At 47.7% G+C, this 21,173-nt stretch overlaps 1 protein-coding gene across 2 annotated transcripts in view; it reads left to right on the top strand.

The window, feature by feature from the left end:
• The window catches only part of LOC119379499 (actin-binding LIM protein 3), a 618,577-nt gene that overhangs the window by 201,098 nt on the left and 396,306 nt on the right, over nucleotides 1-21,173 (top strand). The gene's annotated exons all lie outside the window — the stretch shown is intronic.

Below are 21,173 nucleotides of genomic sequence, written 5' to 3'. Positions count from 1 at the left end.
CTGACACTGAGATGCAGGCTGTGCTTGACATCTGTGCGGGTGTGGACCTTGGTCCAAGCTTTTGTGCAAAGAAGTTGGCTGCCATGCATTTCCCACCAATAGCGGTGGCACAGGACCTGCCCCTCCTGCTGCAGAGCAAGTAAATTGAGTGGACAGGTACAAGCACCTCAGGTGACAGCAATAGCCAACCTAGTGTGTGTAAGAGCAGGAACTGCGTGCCAAGGCCTGGAACGATGTCACCTGCAGGGAGCTGTGGAAGAGTGTTGACTTTCGGTAACGCAATGGTGTGCCTCTCGAGGTTCACCTGCTGGAGGCTGGCTCCTTGGGTGTGCACGGCTTCACTCCAAATGAGGCAGTACATAAGGACGTTGGGTGGTCGTCTTTCGGGGTGATGGAGGCGGTTGCCAAACTATCATACGAGAGATGGCTTGCCAGATGGCCGTTGGGCCTGGGAGGTTTACGAGTACGTCCCCCTCTGGTCAATACGAACGAAATGGGTCGCCCAGACCTGTTGGCTGTCGGAGTGGTACTGGGTGGAGGCAATCCAGCTGATGGCATTCCTCTAGCCCGACACAAGGAAAAAGGTGTTGGAGTTGGTTAGAGGCGTGAAGACCGAGAGATGGAGAAAGCTGGCACAAGCGAAGAGGGCCCTGGCACTATGTCGGGCGGCAAAGACCGATATTGCAAGGAGGCGTGCTATGGCAACTTCAGAGGTTGCTGTGCGAAGCTCTTAAGTGGTGCACTCAGGAGTTCTGCTGAGCTGGACTGCCCCTGGAGAGAAGATCTGGCATGTTGTGCCAGAATGTACTGGCCTGCATCCTTGGGACAATATGTGATGGGCGACGACAGCAGCACGCTGTCAACATCACGCGGCTTCTGCGAACTGCCGAGCCGCCCAGCTGGGAAACCTGAGGAGGCCACAAAGTGGCGACTCGAGCGCTGGTGGAGAAAACAGGCCAAGCATACGTAAGGGCCACGGTGGCAGCAGTGGCTGTGATGCGTCAAAAATCTCCCCCCCCCCTCCCCATTTCCTTCAATTTGCTAAAATTTGCTCCAACCTTAAAGGGGTCGTGAACCACTTTTCCAAGTAATGATCTAATTTTTACTGCCTCCCGAATTGATTGGCGCAAAAATTTCGCGAATCCGTTAAGAACGAGCGCAGTTACGGGGGTTTGGCACACGCTCTCAGCGCTTTCTCTCTTTTCTCGTCCCACTGAGCGCACTGAAAGCTATACAGGGAGGGATGGCACGGGGAAAAGAAGTTAGGTCAGCGCACATCGTGAAACGCGATCGCTCTCCCGCTGTGATTCACGTGCGCGAGTGTGGCTACCGTGTTAAGTTAGCAGACTGAGGAGTGCGGTGCCGACAAGTGGCGGCACCCTGTGGCAAGAAGCGCATCTGATCTGAATGCCTCTCTCGATTTTGTCGGCTATCGGCCAATGAGGATGCTATGTCTTTTGCCACGCGGAGAAGCAGATACGCGACGTCAGCCGGGAGACGCTTCGCCCACCGATGAGAGTGAGAGCTGGCCTCTGTTTGAAAAGAGGGCGCCTGAGAAAACAGCAACTTCGTGCTCCGCTTGCAGCCTTTACGCGGCGCGCGCGGCTGCAATATTTGGCTGAGCAACTCTTAGCTTTGTCAGCTTTCCGCAGGATGAGTTTTTTCAACAAGCCCAAGGGGTGCGGGGGGACATGGCACTTAAAATTTCTTTTATTTCTTCATCAGTTTCGGTGAGTTTATGTGTATTTGTGTGCTGATTTTAAACATGCAATTATTTTTCTAGTGTAATGGGTAGTTTTTCAAATACAAAATATCTCATGTGCCTTTTGGGGAGCGAGATGTTTTTCCTAAACTGAGTAGGTTAGTAAGTAAATCAGCATATTACAGTAACCTGGAATCGGAACTGAGTGCAATGCAACAAAAATGGATATTCTAAGCCTATTAGAACTAAAGTTACGGTATGTTGAACATTCGCGAAGGAAATCCCAGCTTAAAATTGATGCACCCGCAAATGTTCAACATACCATAACTTTTGTTCTAATGGGCTTAGAACATCCATTTTTGTTGTATTGCACCCAGTTCTGATTCTAAATTACTGTCATATGCTGATTTACTTTGTAACTCTCTCAGTTAAAAAAAAATCATCTTGCTCCCCAAAAGGCACATGAAATATTTTGTATTTGAAAAACTACCCATTGTACTAGAAAAATAATTGCATATTTGAAATCAGCACACATCAACTCACCAAGTATCATCAAAATCTATCAAGAAATAAAAAAATTTCAAGAACCTTCCCCTCCTCCATACCTTCCACCACCCCCGATTTGCCCGGGAGACTCCCGATTTCTGCCCTGTCTTCCTGATTGTACGATCGCGGCAATAAATCTCCCGATAAACTGCCTCAACCCAGTTTCAAAAAAAAAAAAAAAAAACTACAGTACCAGTATGATCGTAAGTAATCGCCAGACCACCGCCGCGGCTTCCTGTCGTGCCCGCAGTAACATGCAGCACACAAGCACTTCTGGTGCTACCGTGCTGTGGTTGTTCTCAAGTATGTCCCAGCTCTGTGAGTACCTGGTGCTCACGTACTGCGTCAGGTTGGCTGATGGATAGCAACGAAACCCAGATAGCGCATTTCGAAGCAGTTTCAATTAGCTAAGCACCAAACGATGTCTGCCAAGGCTTGCGAAGCATTTAAGAGGGGATGCGGAGCTAAAAATATGCATTTTGGGAAAAATAGGCATTTTCAAATTTGAGTTGTTTTGGATGGATGGTTCATTAAAGAACATGCTCACCAAGTTTCATGGTCATCCGTACAGCAGAAAAGAATAAAAAAATTCTTGCTACGAGAGGGTGGCGCGAATTTGCTGGGGAGAGCTTCTCTGAAACGCCTTTTTCAAAACGCAGCTGCAAAGCGGCCAAGAATCTGAACGCGAAGTGAATGCTTGATAAGATTGTTTGTTTTTCGCGCTTTTTTGTCACAAAAGACCTGTTGAGAGCATAGGTCGGCAAAATATGTGGAGCTCACTCAGACTCACTCGTGAAATATATATCATCCTTAGAGCTCACTCGGACTCAGACTCGCCAAAATTTTCCTCAACCGGACTCACTCAGACTCAGGCTCGCTGAAATTTTTCTCAGCTGGACTCACTCTGACTCAAACTCGCCAAAATAATTCTCACTCAGGCTCCCTCAGACTCACGACTCTGAGTCTGAGTGAGTCGACTCATGAGTTTGTTAGCATATAATTGGCTTTTTCGACCACAGTGCCAATGCTCTTAAACACTAATATCTTGCATGATTGGCGCTCTGCTTAGCACCTTTTGATCTCGTACCTTCAAATATGAGTTATCTCCGGCTGCAATCAAGTGAGGACATTTTTATTGAAAGAGGTACCTCACACAAGATATTTTTATCAAGAACATCCTGTGAAAGAGTTTGCGGAGGAGAGGTCAATCTGCTACCCCCCCCCACGTAAATCGTGCCTACGATTAATAAATATTTAGGTGACATATGAATGCTAATGCTTTGAAGTATGCGTGATTCGATGGGAGTACAAATGTGAGCAAACAGACAGTAGACAGTTACAGTTCAGCGTTAGCATGATAGCGGGGATTAAAGGAATAGCGTTTCCGTGCCACAAACGTTCGTTGTGGACAACGTGTTTTAGTTTAGCGGGATAGCATTTACGTGCCCAAGCTGTGACGGTGGCGTCATCTAGCGGAGGGTGAATGTGTTAAAGAAAGTGAAAAGAAAGAAAACTGAGAATGCTCGCCTGTATCCCCACACGCAGCAATATTACTTTTTTAGTAACAATAACAGTAAATAAATATTAACCACGCACCAAAAGCGCAAATTTTTATGTTGTAGATTTGTTTAACCGATCTTCTAATTAAGCCTAGGGACTTTCGAAAGGGGAAGCGATCTCAAAAAGTACGCTAAGTTATCTGTAATACTCTGGCGTCGAAGCTACCTGAAGGCAAGCGAAGCCACTCTACGCAGTTGTTTGCTGCGAAAGAAGTGAATCCGTCCACATCAACGCTAAATTCAGTTCGAAGCGGGCCTTCAAAACTGCCGCCGTGTTTTACGTACACTACGTTAACCAAGCAAACACGGTAACGCTAAATCTGAAAAATAGCGTGCTTACGGTAAACGCTATGGCTCATTCAGCATAATGCACATGCACATTTCGGTCCCGCTATTCAGCTAAACCTGCTAAACTATAACTGTCTAGTAATGCTGAAGTTGTGTATATAGAACCATAGGTCGGCAAAAAGGTATGGAGCTCACTCAGACTCACTCAAGAAATATATCTTGTGCTTCGGGCTCACTTGGACTCAGACTCACTCAAGAAATATATTTTGCGCTTAGGGCTCACTCGGACTCCACCAAAATTTGCCACAACCGGACGGACTCACTCGGACTCGGACTCACTAAGATTTTTCTCACCCGGACTCACTCGGGCTCAAGCTCACCAAAATATTACTCACCTGGACTCACTCAGACTCGTGGCTCGATCTGAGTAAGTCAACTCGTGTGAGCGTGCCGACCTCTGTTCGAGAGTACATCAGGACAAACAAATAAATTAAAAAGGCACATTTTGAGCCGCATGCCGACAGCAGAGTCACTGGAAAACTGTAACTGAAGCTCAAGTTGGTGGAATTGTATCACGCGACCATCCGCCACTGCTTTCGCGCCAATTCTGAGTTACTCCTGCTGTGTTTGTGAGCCACTCAGCTTATATGTTCGTTTTCCAGGGAGTTCATTGGGATCAGCGCGTGGTCTGTTTTGGGGCCAACAAGTGTTGTAAGTAACGTTCACTGCTCGAAAGCTGCGAAAAATTGACTGCATGAAATTGTCACAGACGTTGATGTGAAGGCCGTATTTAAGCAGGAAGTCATGTTGATAAATTTTGTTTTGACTATCAAAATAAATAGCATGTTGTGAAATCTTTAAACTAATTTTCCTCAGTTCGCATTTTTTGGGGGAATGAGCCTCTTAGGAAAACTATCATTTCAAAACTGCTTCGCGAAAAGCTGCTTACAAGGATGTTTCTGGACTGAAATTTTGTCAGGAACAAGATAAGGTACCTTTCTGATCCCTAAGTATTTTCTAACACACAAAAAAAATTCACTAGTCTGACATGCAATGATAAAGGAAAAATATTATCTTCGCTTTTAGAGCGATGGCATTGTTACAGAAACGTCATGAAAAATTTGCGACTGGCCTTATTCTGCACTGCAAACCTTCTAGAAGGCTTAAAATGATAAGTAACTCGTACATTTTCATTATTTTTGAAATGATAGTTTTCCTAAGTAAGCATAATGATTATTATAACAGCTGTAGGTTTTCTTGAATTCATGCTAGGCTGCTGAAAATTGGCTTATGTCCTAATATCAAAGAGATGAACCATCGCTGAAATTTTCATTAAAATTAGTGCAGCAGTTCAGAATTTGACATTCAGCCCCACATCCCCCCTTAAAAGAGAAAGCGTGCACTGGCCAGCGGGCCGATTGATTTGGAATTGACTATATGAATGGGTAAGTACTGTGGTAGTGTGTTCAGTGCAAGGCAAGTGACCCACTCAGGTCCGTTGAGTTTGAAATAGCGCGGGCTTTACCCACATGCCACCTCATATAAACATGGGAAGGAACAAAATAAGCAGACGACCATTGATCAAGATGGGAAATACTGAGGGCTTACTTGGATGTTTCCAAAGTGAGATACATTTATTAGATTTATATCTGTTGTTTATTGAACTTGAAGCTACCAATGTGAACTTCATCGAGGATGCATCTGCGATCATGAAATCAGTTGTTGGCCGTGTCTGTTTAAGTTTGCCGAGAGGAGAGCGAGCCATTTTTGGCTGTCCGTGAAAGGAAAGGGCGAATTCCATGCGCCGTGCAGTGCTATATTTGTCTCACATGTTCACGAGAGCCTTGACTACTGATCTGCAGTAAATCCTGAGTATGTTCAAAAAGTGTTGCAGGAACCTTTTGAAGGGACCATTTGAGATAAGGACAGTTTTGTTGAGTGATTGTAGTGAATGGAGAAAATTGTAAGGACCGAGTGGTGGTTGGTTACCTTTGCGAGTGCGTGGCTCAACGGAACAGGCGACAAGAGAATACGCACGAATGAGTTTCAGTCAACATTTATGGGGACAAGAGATTCTAGGGATGATGACGAAGAACAAGCACAGAGATAAACACACATAAATTAATATGAAAGTCCTAACCGTGGAATGTGCGATGAAGGTTAGAAAAGAATCTCACGACTTGTAGATAACGTTGTCTTGCGGAGGGTCAGTCCACGTGCGGCGACGAGTCTCGTCGAAGGCGAGCCCAAGCACGCAGGTGACACGTCCCGTGTGCCTTACAGCAGGGAGACAAGGCCTCTGGAAGGCCTCCCATTTGATCACGGCCTTGCGCCGTCCCAGGTGGCGACGGTGTTCAGGAACTCACGACGCCTGCCCGCCGACACAGCAGGAGCCGCGCCTGGTACCGGTAGCACCAGGCAGGTACCTCGGCTCCCCAGGTCTCACTAAGAACAGGCAGGAGGAGCTCCCCGGACAGCGCCCTGGTCCGGCACGTCCTCGCTGGAGCCACCGCCAACGCCGACCCACCAGGCAAGCACCAGTCCTCACTGAGCACGGCCACGACAAACTTCTCGGACAGCGCCCTGGTCCGGCGTGTCCTTCGGCTAGCTTCGCTCAGCCCTCTACGCGTTCCACACGCGCCTCTCTCCTTTTTTTTCTTTTCCTTTTTTTTTCTTGTGCCGCCGCCCCGCGTGCCACCTGCCCCTGGCTCGCCTTCATGTCGCCGGCGTCTTCATTCTCATAAGTCCGCACAAACATCTCAAAATTCCAACAAAGGTTCGCAAACATAAATTCCCACTACAAATTTCCTCCATTCACTGCAATTATCCCCCCACTCAAGAAAGTTGTTCGGTACAACCACTTGTCCACATTCATGAAGTGCAACAACACACAAGGACACAATTTACATAATGTTACACCTCTTTTGCGATAGTTCTGAGCAAACATAACACATCTTCGTTCGAGAGGACACTATCGATGATGGGGTTGTATTTCCCTTTCCTCATGTCTTTTGAGGAGGTTAGCGTGAAATAAGCTAACTCGCGAACCCAGGTCTACTAAATAATCGCAGTCGTTGCGTCTCTCGATGACTGTAAAGGGACCTTTCCATGTGAGGAGTAGCTTATTTTTGTCCGATGGAAGCAGCAGCAACACTTCATTGCCTGCAGACAGCTGTCGAGGTCTTGCCTTCCTGTCGTAGTATTTCTCCTGGGAAGCTTTTGCCTTCTGATGCTTTTCATGAGTTATTTTGCAGGTGTTCGGTAACCTCTTTTGTATCTCGACGACACATCCATACATGCTCTTGATCTCAGCATCGAGGTTGTTGCCTGTCTACAATTCCTTATGGATGGCCATTGGGTCACGTACGAATCTTCCGTAGAGAAGATCAAATGGCGAAAATCCAAGGCTCGTTTGTGGGATCTTGCGATAGGCAAACAGCAATGGAGCTAAATACATGTCCCATTGTTTAGGGCACTCCTGACACATTCGCCTAATCATCTGCTTGATCGTCCCATTGAAGTTTTCAACAAGCCCATTCACCATGCTGTGATAAGGCATTGTGGGCAGTTGTCGAACTGGCAGTAGTCGTCTCAGTTCTTGTATCAGGCCAGATGCGAAAGACTTGCCACGGTCACTTACTATTTCCCGTGGGACCCCAACGCGAGCGAACATTTCCAATAGCGCTTCCGCTACTCGTTCCATTTCAATATTGGGCAAGGCTACCGCATCTGGGTAGCGCATGGCAAGGTCTATCATCGTTAAAACATATCTATTCCCTTTTTCAGAAGTTCGGGTAAAAGGACCGATAAGATCAATCGCAACTCGATGGAATGGGGTTTCGATTACGGGCATATTACCCAGATCAACACGACCCACGAGGTGCTTCGGCACTGTTCGTTCACACATGTCACACGACTTTACAAAGCGTGTGACATCCGCTTGTACTCTCGGCCAATAAAACTCTTCAAGGACACGGTCTACTGTCCTCTTTTGGCCCTGATGTCCAGTGAGCAATCCCTCGTGTGCTATCTTCATAACTGTGGCGCGTAGCTTCTTTGGAACCACCAGTTGTTCGTAAGTGTTGCTGTTCCGCGGTCTGGTAATGCCGGAAAAGGATGCCATGGACCAGCACGAACTTAGTAGTAGCTCGTTTCTTGCACGTTGTTGTTTGGCCCAATGCTTGGAAACGAGCCTCCAGTGTCTGATCCGTGCTCTGCAATTACCAAAGTTCTTCCGGGCTGACGTTTGAGGGGTCAACTTGCGGTGCGGGTAAGTTTTGCAGTTTTCCCATCTTTCCTGTAGCAACTGTCACTTCCTTTGATTTGCTACGCTTTGTCGCTGTCTCTGTCACTTTCTCACTCGGTGAATCTGTTTGCTTGAAATCAGGATCTGCAATCGGGACAGCACCTTCGATGTTGCCAAGGATAACATCGTACAGAGGGTTCTCCATGCAAACAGCACGAGCAACTCCCCTGAAAAACGGTGAATCAATAAATACGTCGGCCTCTGGCAGACACTTTTCCGACTGGTCTAGTAAGCGTATAATGTGTGTGTTGCCAGTTAGCTTGGTGTCGGGAACCAGTGAGCGTTTTACTACAACCGTGCTGCAGCCGGTATCTCAGAGGACAGTCACCAAGTTGCCTTCAAGATGACCCGTGACCGTCGGCATCTGTTTTCGCCCTCCACAACAGGTTGTACAGCTCTGGGCAACATCCAGCATACCATGACTTTTGCATGCACTTGTATGGGCAGACTTCCGTTGTTTTTCCTGCTCATCCTGCAATTCTTCCTGTCTTAGCACAGAGCATGAAGCTTCACCATGTCTCCTAGAGCCAATAGAGCACGTGTCGGCGCTATGACCGGGCTTCTTGCACTTCCAGCATGGTGATGGCTTCGGTGCACTCGATCCCGTCTAGCAGTCGGAAGCTTTGTGTCCCGGCTTGTTGCAAAGAAATCAGAGGGGCTTTCCTTTGCTCTCTGTCGTCACAGCTGCTTTATAATGGCCTGGCGGCTTCCCCTTCTTTTCCTTCCTTGCCTCTAGCAAGATTTATGATGCCTTGCGCTTCCAAGTACTGGTCAGCTGTCTTTGCCAGTGTGTCAAGGTCATCACATCCTCTTTCCTTCAGAAAGATCACCAGTTTTTCTTCGCAACGTCGTAAAAACTGCTCAGACACGATTTTTTTTCGCAGCGCTTCATACATCTTCGGTGTCTTGGCTAACTCTTGCCAGTGGTCAAAATAGCCTAGAAGACGACCGGCAAACTGTCGTACTGTCTCAGCGTTTTCAGGCTTCGCACCCAGAACTTTACACGGTATCCTTCTTCCGTGTAGCGGAACCGCTGCAGCAAGGTTTGCTTGAGCTTGGCATAATCGGTAGTGTCTTCCGCGGACATCCGACCTAATGCCGTTAATGCTTCGCCCGTCAAACACAGACTCAAAGACAAGGCCCACTTGTCTTGTGGCTAACCTTGACTAGTCACCACTCTCTCAAACCTCTGCATGTAAGCATCAAGTTCATCCCTCTCCTCTTTATATGGAGGAATCATCTTATGGGGGCTGCGAAAACCCTGACCACCACCTGTCTCGCTACCTACGGTTCTTGGACTCGACCGCTCTGCCTCTAACACACGCCTTCGTTCTTCGAGGAGCGCCCGTTCCGCCTCCATATGCGCCAACTCTCGCGCGTGTTCCTCCTGCGCCGCTACCCTCGCTTCCCGCTCCTTAGCTCGCTGATCCCTCATATCCTTCTGTTCTGCACTAACCCATGCCTGCAAGGCCTCTCCACTGAGTCCCATCTCCTTCCCTAACTCAACGAGCGTTCTCTTTTCGTCCATTGCCGCCCACCACACACAGGCTACGTGAGGCTCTAAGTTGTACGGAAGAGCTTGGTCCTGTCTCGCGGACGCCAGAAAATTGTAAGGACCGAGTGGTGGTTCGTCATGTTTGCGAGTGCGTGGCTCAACGGAACAGTCGACAAGAGAATACGCACGAATGAGTTTCAGTGAACATTTATGGGGACAAGAGATTCTAGGGACGATGACCGAGAACAAGCACAGAGATTAACACACATAAATTAATATGAAAGTCCTAACCGCGGAATGTGCGATGAAGGTTACAAAAAAAATCTCGTGACTTGTAGATGACGTCTTGCGGAGGGTCACTCCACGTGCGGCGACGAGTCTCGTCAAAGGCGAGCCCAAGCACGCAGGTGACACGTCCCGTGTGCCTTACAGCAGGGAGACAAGGCCTCCGGAAGGCCCCCCGTTTGATCACGGCCTTGCGCCGTCCCAGGTGGCGATGGTGTATTCAGGAACTCATGACGCCTGCCCGCCGACACAGCAGGAGCCGCGCCTGGTACCGGTAGCACCAGGCAGGTACCTCGGCTCCCCAGGTCTCACCAAGAACAGGCAGGAGGAGCTCCCTGGACAGCGCCCTGGTCCGGCATGTCCTCGCTGGAGCCACCACCAACGCCGACCCACCAGGCAAGCACCAGTCCTTGCTGAGCACGGCCACGACAAACTTCTCGGACAGCGCCCTGGTCCGGCGTGTCCTTCGGCTCGCTTCGCTCAGCCCTCTGCGCGTTCCACATGCGCCTCTCTTCTTTTTCTTCTTTTTTTTTCTTTTTTTCTTGTGCCGCCGCTGCGCGTGCCACCTGCCCCTGGCTCGCCTTCATGTCGCCGTCGTCTTCATTCTCATAAGTCCGCACAAACATCTCAAAATTCCAACAAAGGTTCACAAACATAAATTCCCTCTACAAATTTCCTCCATTCACTACAGTGATCACAGGCATCGCCCGAAACAACCTGATTTCAGAAGTCCCTCGAATGGCAAGAGGTATGCCCTCCTTTTTTAGACACAGCCCGTCGATCTCCCGCTTCAAAGGGAAGCAGACATCGTCGTCATCACGAAGCACAATATTGCGAGTTTGCGTAGATTCATTTCACGCGCGACCTCTGGCCATCCTATCTTTTCTCACTGAAATGACCCAGGATGTGCCGCTTTCATTGTGAAACTTCGTATCAAAGTTCAATATTATTGTGTTCCTTACCGTAAGTGAAAATGATGTCGTCGCATTCTCATTTATTGAATCAAGTGCAAGAAACGACGGCATTTTCTGTGTACCTAAAAAGTCTTGATTTGATGATTGCAAGCCTGTATTGCTGTTGACATTGATGCGTTAAAGACACGATAGCACTAGTGTCCATCAACTCTGTGTTTGCGCGTGCTTGGTGCAAATATTGGCATGTAAGCAGTACTGAAGTTGTAATACACTACAGAGTCTTTCGAGCGGTGTGGGGTCTGGAGATATCGCCGCTCTCGGAACACGCGGAGACGGTTCACGCCGTCGAGCAACCAAACACGTCTGCATTCATTAACCTCTTTTACATACGACGAGCTCGCCTGCCAAATCTGATACACAACTAGTAACACGCTAAGTAACCTTATACAATGCCAATTCAATACACAGAAAACATAACACAAGACAACATAAGACATACAATGCATTGCGAATGCGGCGTCGCCAATGTTGGACTCACCACGAGGGGCTCACGGGAAAGAAGCCGCGGTATCGTCCCCCACGGACCCACCGCGTCCATACATGGCGCTACCAAAACCCCAAAGAGCTCGCTGCTGGTTTCTGTCCGCCGGCCTAGCTTCTCCCGCAGGCGGCACTGCCGGTGCCACCGCACTGACCCTAACCCATGCGAGCACAGTGTCACTGCTCGCACAGTGGCCGTTTAACATAACTGCGGCCTATCCGCGAGACGTGCGTGTGCCATGAGGCACAAACGACTTTACAGTGAGTGATAGCACGCCCACAGTGGCTACCACATGGAACTTTGCGCCCACCTTTGTACGCCATAACTGATATGCCCTACGAATTCATCTGGCAAGAAGGACAAGGATTATTAAAAAACTTGCAATAGGGGAGACCCACGCCGTGGGAGGGGCTGCGGTGCTGGGCGCTGTCAGTCAATGTGGGGAGAAAAACTCGTTACTCGAGTGTTGACCCCTCCACTGTCCCCTTCAAGCTACCTTGAAAACGCATTGCTTTGCTCGCACGCTGCACGCGTTCTGCACGTGTTTTTGAGATTTTTGCATCGCGCGTGATTAGGATGTACACGCTTCTGTCCGCGTGGCAGCAATTTGGTGAAAGGTCATCGTCTGCTCAGCCATGTAGCAGATGCGGAGCAAGTGATAGCAGACGACGCCGTCCCCGTCAGAGCGATGAAGGACGACGCTGTTTACGACGTGGAGTTCGCACAATTTTCTGTACGTTCATAATTATATACCTGTTTTATTTGGTTTGCTGTGTATACTACGCACTCCCTATGTTTGTTTCTGGATGCATGAGTAAGGCCGCTTCTCGTGCTTTAGGTTAAGCGGCCCTGGCGCTGTGTCTGCTATTAGTTAGGATACCTTAATTTACTAGCAACCATTCGAGTTATCGTGCGGTATGCAACACTCCAAAAACAAATGGTCTTCTTGGGGTTCTTGCTTTCCCGCAACAAAACTTTACATCTGTCTCGCGTGTCCTTCCTTGCATTATCGCCGTTCTCATAGCCTGTACTCCGAGTTTACGAACAGCGTGCGTACTATCAACGTGACATAGCATTATTAATAGGGAAATGACAAGCCCCCAGCTTTCAGAAAAACTTTTTTGTGTGCAATCTGCGGGGGAAGAGCCAATTGCTGTCAAGACATTTTATCTTGGTCCCTATCGAAAGTGCACCGTGTTGTACGGGCTGTACCTGCACACTCAGTAACAACTAGTTCACTGTATCTGCCAAAAAAATCTAATGGACGTGCAACAACGGCTAATGCTTTTTTTTTCTTTTTTCGTAGTTGTCGTGGTCGTGCCCACTCAAGCGTGAGCTTCGCATCCATGCCTGTCGTCTGCTTTTTTCGTGCCATCTGTTTGGGAATCGGTAGAATTTCACTGTTGGAGCCGACCCCTTCGTGTTTGCATGGCCATTGGGACAGTTGACGACGCAACAATAGTTCCCCCCTTTCTGTCGGGGTGACATCGCGGAACGAGGGGGGTTTCACGTGCAGCGCGCGCTTCGCAAATGCGTGGGAGCCAAAGGGAGCGGAAGGGTCGTAGTGCTCAACAGCTGTACGCTTCTTCCAGCAGGGGAATGGCAAGCGCTGGCGTCGGCGCGCAAACTTGAGCGGGAGGTCCCTATAGACTGGGACATCGGCATTCAGTCTTAAACATGTCATCTACAACAATTTGCTGCAAGACCTTGCGATATGGGCTTCTTGAAAATTGCGCACTTGATTGTAGTGGACAGAATATCTTCACACTTGTCATGTGCTAGCATTTACACTTCTTTGGACACTTCTTTGTGGAATATTGATCAAAACAGTAGAAAAGTGCAGTTAATAAATTTGTGGCATTTTTTTTTCTAAAAGAGCCATATCCAAAAATCGAAACTGGGCTATATTTCACTGGAGCGTAAAGCACACTTAAGTATCTTTCACTTTTAAAACAGTTGTAATCAAAATGGGGCAATTCCTGATTGAAACGTGGACTAAAAAAATAGTTTCGAATCATAAGTGAGTCAATTCCTGCATCTGTTTGAATCAAACTGTGCAAGATCCATTAAATCAGCGCTGCATCAACAATCGCGACCAAAACAACCAACATGGCCACATCGAATCTGTTTCATTTGTGTTCTAGTTGCTTTGCTATCGTGCATTTGTTACGCAATTAGTTTTTCTTGGGCTAGTTGGTACTTATTGAAGGACGTGATGTTGTAGGGCAATACTTGACTAGGAAGAGTAATAGGCCGACTTTCCTACTTCTTTCTGTCTCGTAGTGTTTCTTTTTGAGGTTTTCGCTACAGTATCCTGTCCTTCTTTCACTCCAAGACGGTATGCTTCAAATGGTAGACAATGAAAATGAAGTTACTGGGCACTGATGTATTCCTTGAAGAAGAAGTGATCCGAAATGGTGTTGCATAAAACCAGCTTGGAAGCTAAGAAGAAGTGGAAGAGCTGAAGCATTTTTCGTAGGCCTTCAATAGATGTCGAGGACAAGAAACACTGCCAACTGTCCAGAATGGTGCGCCTTTAGCCTGGAAGGGCCACTCGCTCTACAAGTCTAGTCATCGTCATTACGTCTAAATCGCAGCGAATGAACGATATAGCAATATTTTGCGGCAAAATTGACACCGTCCTTGTCTTCTATCAGTTCCATCCTGTGTTGCATGGGCCATGCAACACAGGATGGAGACTTATTTTACGAGCTAATTCAAGACCAAATGAAATGTTCCAATCTATAAGAGCCAAATCCAAATTTTACTCCTGAATACCAAAGATAGGGGGCTATATAGATTTTAGTTGCAGTATAAATTTATGGTATTTTGGTGACATGAGTACACTGGCAGAAAATAGTTGGAGCAGGTCCGACCATATTGTCAATAGCAAATAACTGCATTTTTCTCAGTTTCAGTTAAAGTGGACTTGGCTCTTTTAGAAACAAAATGCCACATTTCTATAACCCACTGGAAATAAATTATGTGCTAAAATTGAAGATGCTTCCAGCTAGACAGCAATAGTAAGGGCTTCAAGGGCAGTGCCTGGTTATAGACCTACTCCATGTTTGTAAACAGGGGTAGGTGCCGTCGACATACCGAGGCGCTTGTAGCGACGTCGTAGCGCGTAGGCTCCGCCCAGCCCAAAGCTCACCACCGCCCTGTATGATCACGTGACAACTGCATACCTGCCAAGTCTCCCGGATTACCCGGGAGACTCCCGGATTTTGAACATTTCTCCCGGTTGTACGGGTCATAGGAAAATCTCCCGGAAATCCAGTTTTGCCCCGCACGTCCGGTGCTTTGTCTGGCCACATGAGCAGAGTTGTCTGGCCACGTAGTAGAAAGGATTCTTCTTCTTCTTTTTTTTAACGATGGTAGAAACGTTCAACTCAGTTTCATTGCGCATGAAGTAGCTGTGCACTTTGTGCCGCAGTGCTGCCAACGCAAACGTGTTATAGCGCTGCAGCCGCGTCTTGCCTGTGATGCGTACATAAGTAAATAAAAAAGGTGCGCTAAGTTTTTGCTAGGAGAGAGCGCTCGCAAGAATTATGGTGCCAACACAAGCTCGTGATGCAGGTGGCTGTTTGATGTCGTGACGCGAGGTGGGACGTTTCGCGTACAGATGCGCTACACGCAATTTAAAAAATCTATCCCACAAGTTATCTCGCCTTCAAAATTTTGTGTCACTACTGCTTTAAGTGGAGAGACCAGCACTTAAAAGGGTAGCCGTTACCGATGTCTGTCAAGATCGCGACCGTCCCCGTCTCAGCGGCGCCCCTTATGGTCCCTTGCCCGACGAAATAACTGGTAAGCAAGCGACGACAGGCCTCGCACGCGGAGTGATGTTATCGCATGTGCCCTTCGCGCGACGGTGACAGCCGGGTCGTTTCATCTCTGCTTCAACCGCGTTCGTCCCTAGAGCTAGCGCGCTTTTACTCGCACGTGAAACAGACGATGCGTAAGCGATGTTATCGGTTTGGACTCTACAGATCAGCGGCGACCGCAAAATCCCGCTGACAGTAGGCAGTTTTAGATTAGCGTACGCTAAGTTAGCGTTCGCGGCCTGCTATTTCCGTCATTCGGCAGTTTTAGAATAGCGTATGCAAAGCTTTGCATTGGCTTTTCGCGCAATTGCGCATGCGTCATACGCTAACCGCTTGTGGGCTCCCGTTAAGTGACGGAAATAGCGGGCCGCAAACGCTAACGCTAACTTGGCGTATGCTATTCTAAAACTGCCTATTAACGGGAGCCCGCAAGCGGTTAGCGTACGATGCATGTGCAGTTGCGCGAAAAGCCAATGCAAAGATTTGTGTACGCTATTCTATAACTGCCTAATGTCCATATAATTGCTATCGCAGTACCCCCCATCCCCCCGCCCGCGGTCGGCATACTTTGTACCCCCCCCCCCATTGAGTAAATCTCCCGGATTCCGTTTCTCCAAACTTGGCAGGTATGCAACTGGCACAGCAGCTGCAAGGCTGCCTCCGAGCACCGCGAGTCTGGGCGCTTTCCGTGTGTTTACAAGGGGCGGCAGCGGCAGAGGTAGTTCTCGTGGCCCCAACAAGAACTCTGGAATGAACATATAAAAACTATGTTGACATGCACCTCTACCTCTGATAACCTCACCGTAACATCAGGTATCTTGACGCCACGAATGTGACTGATTCGCGAAATGCCATCGACGTTGCTGTAGTCTAGGTCACACGTGTACATTTTAATTTGTTAACTAATGCAAGAACGGACCTCCTAGCCTCGCAAGACGCTCTTTACTTTACGTATGAAAATGCGCGGAGTAAAATTATGAACAGGTCCATAATCCTTATGGTAAATCCTCGCGCATAAACAAATTTGCTGGGTTAGTTACTCATTCAAACGTGAAAAGCGATATCGGTGACACTTTAATCAGCAATACAACTGCCATAACATAATAAACAATTACTACATGCCCTGGACAAGGCTGCTACATATCTGTCAGGTTCGCCATGGCAAACCTGACATATATTTAGATATGCAACTGCGGTTCACGGCTCTGCCCGTATGCTGAAGTCGAGACCGCGAAGGCTTACAGCCTGTAAACGGACTCTGAACATTTCACGCTTGCAGTTTGGCTGTAGAGTCAAAGACACGGAAATGTCTTAATGCGTATCGCAGCCAGAACAGCCGCGTCCAGTGCACTTGTGTTGCGTGTGTCATAGCAGCCGCATACAACTTGGAAAAGAATAGCCAGAGTCGTGCTGTCATTCGCTGCTGCGTTAATGAACCGAACCACACCTGTAGTTCATGTGCCTGCTACAAAATCCTTTTCACCCCTCTGACTTCCACGTTTTTCAGTCGTGATGAATTCTCCGCATATTACAAATCTATCCACACCGCTTACGTGTTTGCGCTCTGAGGTAAACATGCTTCCAATGGCTCCATACAAGGCTTATGCCAAAAAATGCTATGGCAGTGATGGAAGTGCTGCTCCAATTGCTCCAAACTGTTTCAAAAGAGAAATGCTGCTCCATGCTGCTCTGAACTGTAATTTTTGTTAGGAGCTGCTCCGAACCTGCTCTGAAATGGTGCTGGGAAACTGAAAACAATGAACTTTAACCACGTGACCATCCAGCGAGCCTAAACGAAACCAAAAACAAGCTGTATACTATCATTCTAGTATGATAATGCGCTGGTTGTACACTAGCTGCATACTACAGTCGAGCCCGACTATATCGAACCCGTTTATATCAAATTATCCCGTATATCGAACAATTTCTAAACACGGTAAATTTACATTGAGAATATATAGCAAAAGTTACTGTTTCATCGAACGAAAATAGCAACGACAACCGATATATCAAACTCCATGTGCCTCAAAAGTGCCCCAGCAAGTTGGCTTTCCCTCGCGGTGGCGGGGAAAACTGCCGACGCCACCCTAGAAAAAGTGGTTTAGACCCAGTTGTGCACGGGCGAACACCCCCCTGCAAGAAATGATCCTGGCCCGCTCGCAGCGCTTACAGCCAATCAGAGGCCGTCGTGCTTTCTCCGAGGTGTGGAGGCGGTAGAAGTGAGCGCCATTTTTTCTTTCTTTATGCTTGTGTGCCTGCTGCTGCCTGTTTTCCTCGAGTCCTCATTCAGCGTGGTCCGTGCTGGTGGTGTTGCCTGTTGGTGCTCTGTGAACTTTATTGGCGCGCTGTCGTCATGGCTTGTGCAAAGAGGCAGAATTTGCCGTTCGCCGTGAAACTCGAAATCATAAATCGGGTCAAGCGCGGTGAAAAGAAGTCCGACGTCGCCGCCGCGCACAAAATTCCAAGGAGCACCTTGAGTTCCCGGGAGCTATCGACGGATCGACATTTGACGAGTTCATCAGTGCGGACGATGATGTCGCCATCATGGGTGAGCTACAAGATGAGGGCCACGTTGCAGACGTCGTGCCGACCACGAGCCAAAGCGACAGCAATAAGGAAATTGACGATGGTCCATTGCCTACATCCTCCGAAGTGATTAGTGCACTTGCGTTGGTCCGGCGCTATTGCGTGAATGTGGAAGGCTGCTCCGACTCGTTGGACAACGTGAAGGCGTGCGTGCTGTCACAGGCAGCGAAGTCGTTGACACAGAAGAAAATCCAGGACTATTTTGTTCCAAAGTAGGGCACGCAAGTAAGCCACCATATTAATAAAGTACTTTTCTTATTGTTATGTGCCTTTGTGTCAAAATACTATAGCGGGCCTATATCGAATTATGCCATATATCGAACTAATAATCGTTTTTGGCGAGTTCGATATACCCGGGTTCGACTGTATCATATTGACAATGCCACAAGTACTCTGGCGCAATATATATCTGATTTAGCTTTATGTTTGTACCTGACAAGTGTGTCAGATTAGTTTGATATCATGCTGATTACTAACTGCTGCTGTGACAACTGTCGTGTGGCTGTTTGCATTTATCGCTTTAAGTATCAGATAAGCCTCATTTATGCCATAAGAACTGGCATTCAAAGTGTATAGCTCATTCCGCTTTTTTTCTTAATTTCAATGCAGGCTATTTCGGTGAAATCTGAAAATAATAGATTGCTTTGATCTTGTACTGATTGTAAACTGCTGCTTTGGCGGCAGTTATATGTGAATGTGGTTACTTTTATAATTTGGTGCTCAAATTTATCGCTTTTATATCACTTATGCCGCAAACGCTGGTATTTTAACTATATAGCTCATCGTACTTGGTATTCAATGACCATCCATCTGCGTAATTATTTGTTCCTTGCAATATGCAGTGATTATTATGTGTGCAATGTTTAATACCAAATAGTTGATATTTATGGAATGCATTAATGGTACTTTATACTCCAAGAGTAGTTTAGAATATTTTGCCATCTGCTCCGAAAACACCAATAGCTGCTCCAAATGAGCATTTTTTCTGCTCCAGAATCTGCTCCAAAAAGCAAAAGGTCGCTTCCATCACTGTATGCGGGACATTACAATGGCACACTTTTGACAAAGTTAATCGTTTTCGTTAGGTAAAAACGAGCCGCGCAAACCGCTCAGTTTTTTCGCATAACTATGAGCCCGCGTCGCAGACAAGATCTTATGTTTAAAGGGCCCCTAACCAGGCCACATAGCAAATTTTAGTTAGACGCTGGAAGTTGTTGTGTGCCGAATGAAGAGCAGTATGCCGCAAGAATTTTTCAAATCGGTTCATTACGAGCTGAGAAAAACAATAATTTGTAGCGGCGCGAAACCATGATGCGAGGAGGCGAGTTTCAAACCCTTGCCACTCGCCCCGTGTAGCCTTAGCAAGCCAAATCCCTTCCCTGCCCTCTTCACTTGACGCATACGCATGAACACGTCATGCGCATGCATGGCCACGTGCGCATGACGTGCCCGTGCCAGTCCGAGCACGCGAGCGGCGTTGCAAGGCCGCTACCTTTTTTTTTTTATTAAGTGGCCGTGGGCATTGTGCCGGCGTTCGCTGTGGTGTACTGCCTGTTTCTGCGGGGCGGGCATGAAAGCTGCGACATTTGTACGGGCACGAGAGTGGCGGTATCATGAGCCAGTGCCGCATTAACGTTTACTTGGACGCGCTAGAATAAATGAGCATAATGAGTGCTCGAACGCGCCAGAACATCTCTCTCGTTTCCAGGGCTGGCGTCTGCTCGATGCGCTAACCGCGGGGACACGAACGCACGGGAAAGGGAGGCACATTAGCCCCGCATCTCGCTGCAATTCACGAAAAGAAATGAAAAAGACGCACACATTCCTATTGTGTGTCTCATTATTTCTCTCAAGTTTTATTAATCTATGCAAGCAGCAAATTACACAAACTACACATGTCGTGTCAAATAATTATCGCAGTGTCACGTGGTACTGTTGGCGACGTCAGAGCACAGTCGTCTACGTAGAGGGGCGACGTCACAGCACTACCATCTACGTAGGGCCATTTTCTCATGTACGTCATCCCCTCATTCTCTAAAGCGCGCGCCCGCGAGAGGAAGGGCAAGCAGCGTTCACCTTGAAATTTGACCCATTTTCGCGGCGCGTAGCGTTGCAAATTTTGGCAGACGTGATCGTGAACGCCCTCTGTATGCATTGCGCTCGTTAGCTCAAAATTGTCAAGCCTGGTGAGGGGCCCTTTAACAGCTGCGGCCAATTTCTTGCGATGGTCTCCATAAAAACAAAGCGGACAGAAGGTTATTCCGCCTCTTTTGTGCCTTCCTGCGTAAGTAACCGCAACGCACCTCGTCGGTACACCGTTGTTTCTTTGTTGCATGACGGCAAACAGTGCATGCACCAGCGAAAACACTGCAGTAACTGCGGCAGGCACAGCTGCTTTTGCCTGCCGCATGAAACTGAACGCCCGACGACAGCGCCACCGCATTTTCGTGACATATGTCCGGTGGAATTCGTCTATACGTGCATTCCCTCTGCGAAAGCTCATCTGCTGCGCTGGACCATGGTAGGAGGGAGCGCAAAGGTGCAGGGACAAAGGTGGAGGAGGCGAGTCACTACTTAACAAGGTTTCAGGGGCTTAGCTGCTGACCAGACTTATCTGTTGCAGTCCTCAGAAGAGTCATTATCATATTTTATCGCTTATCGGACTTTTAACGTCTACATAGCCACGTCAGGTGAACTACTACACTGCTCTAGTGAAATCTCATGTCTGTCATTTTGGCCAGACATGGCCCTTGTGCCATTCACAACACTATGTATTATTGTCACGTCTCATTCCATCTCAGGGAGATGGAATTAGATGAAGACATGTGGGACGGCAGAGTACAGAACATTTATCTAGCACCAAGAGTTAAACCAAAGTGGAGAAAACACTAAAAAATATACAAATATACAGGAAATCCCTTCAACCAACATTAACTAACAATATGTCCTTTGACTTTTCAATTTCAACCTCAGTCTGGCAACATTTGCCTGGCAGTCACAGATACAATTGGACGTTCTTACTGTGTTGCCGAGGGTTGCTTGCTTACAAAGAGGGTTCAACTTAAATTGAGGACGACGCAGCGAGCGATGGAAAGGAAAATGATAGGTGTAACCTTAAGAGACA

This window comes from Rhipicephalus sanguineus, chromosome 1, assembly GCF_013339695.2.
Source record: "Rhipicephalus sanguineus isolate Rsan-2018 chromosome 1, BIME_Rsan_1.4, whole genome shotgun sequence".
Lineage (NCBI taxonomy): Eukaryota > Metazoa > Arthropoda > Arachnida > Ixodida > Ixodidae > Rhipicephalus > Rhipicephalus sanguineus.
This window is presented reverse-complemented; position numbering and strand designations above follow the sequence as displayed.